Raw genomic sequence first — 8,049 nt, forward strand, 5'->3', positions numbered from 1 at the left:
ATTTAATTTGTTCTGTGCCAAACCCACCACATAGATGATATATGCATTTTTAGTGAGCAATGGGATGAGCATATACAAAGCCTTGGAGAAGTTTTTAAAATTATCAAAGAAAACAATTTAACGTTGAAACCAACAAAGATAAAAATTGGCCTCAGTGAAATTTCATTTTTGGGGTATAAGATTAAAAATGAGTACATTACACCACTGGAAGAAACAGTATCAAAAATATTGGACATTAAGGTACCAAAGACAAAGAAGCAAATTAGAAGCCTTTTGGGTCTATGCAACTTTTTTATAGAAAATCTATCTCAAATTTTTCAGAAATAATTGAACCACTAACACATCTAACAAAGAAAGGAAAACCTAACAATATGGTGTGGACGGAAGAATGTCAAGAAGCATAATTAAAACTTTCTTTTCTGGAGCACCGATTTTGAAATTATCTGACAATACTAAGGAATTTATTTTGGCTACAGATGCATCAGCCATTGCAATAGGAGGCTGTCTAATGCAAAAATGGAATGGTGTCCCACATCCTGTTTTATATGTGAGTAGAAAACTGACAGCAGCTGAGTTGAAATATGCCACCATTGAAAAGGAGGGACTAGCCATTGTATGGTGTATAACAAAATTAGGGTTCTATCTAATGGGAGCTAAATTTGAACTATGGACGGATCACGCTCCCTTAGCCTTCATTAATACAAATAAATTAGGGAACAACAGAATAGCCAGGTGGGCATTGCAACTTATGGATTATAACTTTGAGGTCAAGACAATACCAGGGAAAGACAATGTGATAGCTGACACATTTTCACGGTGTACCTAAGAAGGAAAAGAAATGGAAGTAAGGAAAGGAGCTAGGCCACGTCAATTCTGTTTCTGTTGGTTGGTCAAAAGAATAATGTCAGTAAAATCATTTTGGTGAGAACACAATGAATAGCAGTGTAATGAATAGACATCTATAACAGATTGGAACATTTTGTAAATATACACATATGACATGTATATGTAATCGAAGACTGTATGGACTGACGAAGCTTTGTTACATGCGTGAGGTGTCGAGATATAAATATATAGTGTTATATTGAGAATGTGGCAGTATTACAGTTACATAGTTAATTATAGTTTATAATTGTGAATTATGAGATTTACTCTGATTGGTTCGTTGGGGAAGTCTGGACATTATACATTGGGATGGATGTAAGTAATTTTGAACCTAAAATAATAATGTAGAGAATGGTGATATTTAATTTTGCTGGTGGAGGGTTTTTTTTTTGTTATTGTTGGTTTTTACCTGGTTTAAAAGAATGAGAATTAATGAAGATAATATAATTATATTGAACAGTGGGTTATAATTTTATTTGATATTTAAAAGACGTTCGATGTACATCGAACTTGGCAAACAAAGGAGGGGGGGGGGGTGTTACGGTCGTAGCGCAGCATGGTGTGCATGAATAAAGGTGCGAATTTGTGTAATGAATGGAAGGGATGTTTAAAAAGGGAAAGCCGGGAGAAGTTGACAGGAAGAGAAATGAAATGTTCGTATTTACATAACTTGGTTGTAATATTAAAGTATTTATAGAGTAATTACCTGAGAGTGTATTTTTATTTCGAAGAGTCTGCTGTCGTAACAAAGACAAATAAGTTTGTAGCTTACTGTTGTCACGTCCCTAGTGACACCTCATTGTTTTCAAAATGAGGACATTGTACCTATCTCAAATCAGGTCAGCGTACCCACGCTTAAATGCCAGAAAAACGCCGATTAATTCAAGACTACAGCAGGGAAACAAAATTCACATAGCTTAAATTACAAAATACAGTTCCTAGTGACACCTCGCTGTTCACAGAATGAGGACATTGTACCTATCTCAAATCGGGTCAGCGTGCTCGCGCTTTAATGCCAGAAGGACGCCGATTAAAACTTGGTTCAAGGCTACAGCAGGGAGACATAATTGGTGTAGGTTAAATTACAGAAACAATTGAGGGGAAAATTAAATGTAAACGGGTCAATGAGTCAAGGATGGGTATTGAGATGTCACGGTTCTTTATTCTAAAGAAAGATATAAAAGGCGGAGTGTTAGCTTGAGACGGGAAGAGAGCTAGAAATTTAGACTTAGAAGTCGCTAGTTTAAAGTAAATATATACTCATTTATCATTTTCACTGAATCCTGTATCTGTTTTATATATCTTTGTATATACATTTATTGTTTCAAGTTCAAGTTTTAAATAATTAAAACTAGAGAAAACATATCAGCACTTTGTTACTTGATTGATTTTTAAAGTGTTTGAACTATAATCAAGGCACCTCCGAACCCACATATGTCACAAGTTTATAGCATCAAGATCTGCCAGTTTAATAAACACGTGGCAACTGTAACAAGTCAATACGCTGGCCTACAAAAAGGAGAAACTGTCCAATTCTTTGAAAAGTCGAAAGCTGAGCTGGTTTGGTTATACTGTAAGACAGGACTCACTGTCTAAGGTACTGTGGAGGGAGCAAGAAGAAAGGGTCGTCCAAAGAAAAGTTGGACAATGTAAAAGAATGTACCGGCATCTCTCTTGATATCCTGCTAAGAACAGCTGCTGACCAGGGAAAAGTGGAGGGATTTGATTACAGGAACTGTCACAACACCTCTTCAAAAGTCAAGGCAGATGATGATGATGATATCTACAATTTACTGAAGGGATGATAATGGTGATAATAATCAAGGTTACAAACATTAGCGATATGACTAATTATTACAGATACTAGGGCTATAATAAATATATAAATACTGACGATATGAATAAAGATTGTAATCAATTTATCCACACCTTTCGTCTTCACAGATCAAACATGTTCCGACAACTCTGCTGTCTCCCCCCCCCTCCCCCCCAATCACACTCATCAGATCGTTAAGGATGTTATTTTAGGCCAAGGGTTCTCAACATGTGAATCTTGGGGGTCGAATGACGATTTGCCAGGGATCGCTTAAGACAATCGGAATTTTTTTTTCTGAAGTGTAGAAAGTGGCATTGTAAACATTGTTTCTGTTGGTTGTTAGTGATTTATTTTTTCCCTACAACTGGTATTCGAGAAAGAGATTCAAAACTACTGAATCTGATTTCAACCATTTCACTTGTACAGCTGAAATACTTCAACCGTTTACTGTAAACTACTGTAAATTATTGCATAGCGCAACGTTACGCCATTGCGGAATCTTAGATATTATTTCTATATCAAAAATTTACGCACGTCGTGGCGTAATTGAAAAACAATTTCGTTTATTCACTGTCGTTTTATTGTTAATGTCATTAAAGGTAATATTTTTAGTCTTGAAAAACCCATGAAAGTGGTTTATATGTCCATTTTTTTATTTTTTTTTTTACTTCAACATTGTTCAAGTTTTACGTCACGCGGTGCGTCATTTGCAACGAACCTATGACGTCGAAATAAATGCAATGTCATTTCCATAGCAACAATCGGAGTTTTGTTGACACCCAGGATTTTAAAGACGAGTTTCACTTTTGAAAACATCTTGAAACGAGTACTACCACATGCGATGTATAAGAGAAAGATGATTTATTATTGCAAAAGTAAAAAAATATATTTTAAAAAATGGTGTCTGCACAAAGTGTGTTCCAAGTGTCTAATATGTTGATCTGGATTTCAATGTTTTGTATGTTACTGCAAGGATGAAATGCAAAATGCGTCGATTTGTCTGAAATATTCTTTCTTCTAGATGTAACTTTGGCTTTGATAAACAATGGTAAACGAAAATAATATTGACATGTTGGCAATATTATCTACTCTTTATAGGGAAAACGACATTGAATCTGACAAATAGATGAAATGAGAATTTCTGTGAAAAAATTTTTGCGCATACATGCGGATGAAATTTCAGCATTCTTTCCAATCTACACAACATACCTTTCGCAATTACCAGAAGTTGATTCACAGTCAAAGTTGAAGATGTTCCGGAGACTCATTAATATCGATACAGAGAAAGGATTTTTCCTCCATGTCTGTTACACAATCTAGGGCCTCCTTCTTCCATTTTCAGTAAAATATTGTTGCAAAATATGGTTCGTTAGTTAGTTCTCAAGTCTAAATACAGAAGTCTAATTACAGAAGTCTAAATACAGAAGTCTAATTACAGAAGTAGACTTGACGCAGACGATGACATGTGTTGTGGTCTGTTCTGCTCCTAGAATTCCTAAAGCAAAACCTTCGCACCGACATTGTCTGTTAACCCAAAACTGCCATTTTTTTTTTAGCAGTGTATTTTACTGTAGTGACAATAGAAATCTATGCTCCGCTAAGCTTTACAAATTGCCACTTAAGCACAGTGGCGTAACTAAGGGGGGGGGGATGGGGGGGGGGAGAATTTTAAAATCCCCCCGGGCCCCCACCTAGGGGGGGCCCCCAAATGGGTGTCCGAAATTTATTTGTAAATACATAAATTAGTATATTTGATTGACAAATAGTGTCAACGGGTGTCTTTTTTTTATCAACATTTATGGATTAAATTTATCACAAAGACTAAACCTAGATCTAGGTCTATCAGTACGTTGACTTTGTTGACATTTTAAAAATATTTTTGCCGTAGTCTTCCATTTTAAACTTTGTTGCCACGAATAAAACTGCATGATATACAGCGAATTCCAGGTATCTTGTTACCTTTACTAATAATAGATCTAAATGGCGAGTATTTTATGGCTACACTAATTAACCTTGAAGCAAAATTTATAGAATCGAGTATAACAGATCTAAAAGTTATTCTTAACAATGCTAAAATTGTCCGTTATTCGGGTTTGGCGTCAATAATTTCAGAATTAAACTTAACACTCGAGTTATTACCCCTTTATTCATCTTTCCTCAATCCAATGGAAACTCTCTCTCTTTTTATTTACATCTAATCATGGAACTATACTAATGGAACACCAGCTTCGAGTTTTTTACAAAGCCAAAGAGAGTCGAAGTGCCGTCGCGCATCATTTTCGCGCATGGTGCAATGTGGAGAAATCCATGATGATGCCAAAGAAGAGATTTACTCAGTCAGTCCCTTGCAATGGGTGTAAAACTTTCGTACGCTCTATTTGATTAGATGTGTAAAAACTTCATCCATTTTCTGACTATCTGATATAATAGATAAAATTTTCTCGAATAAGAGATCGTCACAAAAGTTATTTTTTTCGACCACCCTATAAAATGCCACATTTTTTCAAAAAAATAGAATCTAAATTCCGAAAATACAATCTTTCAGTGTTTCTGTGTTTGGTTTATTTACACTAAATCTGGATGAAGACCTGTCTACCGTTCCGCTAAATGCGTATTTGTTACGATATACTAAATTGCACGAAACAAAAAAAAATATAGGAGGCCTAATACAGTTTTGACACTCCAAGCTACGCATTTCTAATCGTTTTTTTATTATTATTATCGAAAGGACTAGGCTATAGGCATACACGTCTCGTGGGAAACAAATAAAAAGTTCATCTCGGTAATACAATTGTAGCCTAAATAAAATGACCAAAAAAAAAACAAACTATAGCCTAATCTAAAATGTAATAGATCTAGAGCTAGATTTTCTTGGACGAATGATATAAAATAAGTATAAATAATATGTCATATGAATCTGATAGATCTAAAACAAATACTGATAGAGTCAATTAATTATTAGAATTACTTGACTACCAACTGGGTATTTTTATTGCCAAAATACAATGTTTTTTATGTGCATTTATTAAAAACAACAACCAAAAATTAAGCGTTCTACGCAACTAGATCTAATATTAATAATATAGATTCTAGTTCTAGATCCAGAAAGCTACTTCTCTAATTCAGTTTTCTAGTTTAATTCTAGTTAGATCTAGATGTCTAGACCAGTAGATCTAAATCTAGCCAGGGTTTTTGTCATGGAATAGATCTATAAACCTGCAGCCGCCTACTGATCACGATATGACAGATAGGCCTACTATTGATGAGATACTCTCTCTACTTCTTTTATTACTATTATTACTGTCTTAGTGTCTATATAATATATAGATCTAGATCTAGTAATAGATCACAGTAAAACTCAATGTGTACTTCCGACTTTAGCTCAACAAATCTACTCCAAAGTATACTAGTAAAGTCACACAGTGTAAAGGATCATTATATATTCAAATAAAAAATGTATAGGCCTAAATGAATCGAATAATCAGTCACTAATTTGACTAATCTAAATTGTTATTTTTTAAATGGCAAGTGCTATTGATGACTTCTGACTTGTACACGAGTTGCAGAGATTCTAGCTTTTATTTTGATGACATGTTACGATATATCAATGATATTTAGATAAACGCAAGTACCTAGAGGAACAGAGAGAAGGACCATTTAATATAAGGCAAAGGAGTAAGATGTTTATAATCCATCAAACTCACAGAGGACTTCTGTCATTTGTGACGGCATTTCATGCATTTACAGAAGCTACAAACTATGCTACAAAAATGATAGGCTTGTCTTAGATTCTTAAGACTTATGAGGAATGCTATGTTTCCAGAGGCTATTCAGCCCCAGCTGTGACCTACATATTATGCCACACTCAGCACAGGCATAACCATTGTCCACCTGTGGTAGAATCAGTTTTTTTTTTTTTTTTGCCGTCTACCCTCGGCAATTAATTTTCATTGGTCTATACCACACCTTTGTAAGTGACCTCCAGCTGTCTCGTTCTGAAGCTGTATGCAACCAGGTGCTCTCTTATTCTATGTCAGCTTGTCTTTAAAGCATTTCTGTGGTACCTCTTTACATGCATATGACATGTTAGGCAAATGGTTTAGCCTATCGGAATGCCATTTCGGAAAGTATAGGTGCTTAAAATGAAACTCCAAATATCTGGACTTCCAGTTACCAAGAAAATAAGCTTAGGTTTCAAAGAGACGACACTGGCATTTCAGCTAAGACGATCAGTAAAATTAATAGCAACTTTAATTGCAGTCCATCAAACAAGATAAAAAAAAAAAGTGTGGCTTCAATAGCAGTGATGATATTTAGTTTACTTTTATCTCATTTACTAGTATTACTATTTCATTGACTAAGGTTTTTTATTGTCAAATAGGCATAAGTACATGTACTAGTTCCTGTAATTTGATGAAAAATAATAATTAAATTGTGTATAGTCTATATACAAATGTTTATAAGAGATCACAGCTTAGCTTAATTTACTTAATATTTTAAAACTATGATTTTGTGTTCTGACTCTACTCTAAATAAATTATATTTTATTTTAAAAATGCAAAGTTGGAAATTCTGTTCTGATGAAAAAAAATTTATTAAACTAAAGTAGATGTTTATGGTTCTTTTGTATTTATTTTTAAATTATTTATTCATTAAAAATTAATTGCTCATTAACATTTACTTGAAGTAAAGATCAAAAACACAAATTCAATACATGATCAGCTCTCAATTCATGCAGATCACAGCCCATCACTTAAATGTATTTACTGTCAATTCTACAGACTATTCATTTCAAAATGTTGCTTTAAATTGTTATATGACACAATCAAAGTACTGGTACCTCACATTGATGAAGGCCTAAAGCAGCTGAAATAATGACAAATTTTCATTCACTAACTTGTACTGTCATTTATTATCAGATGTGTTAAAACTAATGACCTGTATATATAATTGATTAAGAAGGAGCATCAACAAATCTTGAACAATAATTGTCTACAGAAAAACTTTATTCTTATCCAAACAATATACATTTACAATGTATTTAAACAAGTTAATTTATACAAATCTGTATGGCCTAAAGATTATAGCGTATTTTGAGCATTGTGTGAATACCAAGTTACATTATTACATGAAAATAGTGTACTCATTTTTTAAATATTCTGGGTAATAAAAATTAAAAACTAATATGATACAATAAAATTGAAGCATTAATCAAATTTAAAAAAAATTTCACTCAAGATCTACGTGAACTCTATGATTGAAAAAAAATCATTTTGAAATTAATTTTAAAAAAATAATAATTATGGTATGGTTCTTTAGTCAATGGAATGATAGCAACAATTTGAATT

Source organism: Biomphalaria glabrata, chromosome 3, assembly GCF_947242115.1.
Source record: "Biomphalaria glabrata chromosome 3, xgBioGlab47.1, whole genome shotgun sequence".
Taxonomy (NCBI): Eukaryota; Metazoa; Mollusca; class Gastropoda; family Planorbidae; genus Biomphalaria; species Biomphalaria glabrata.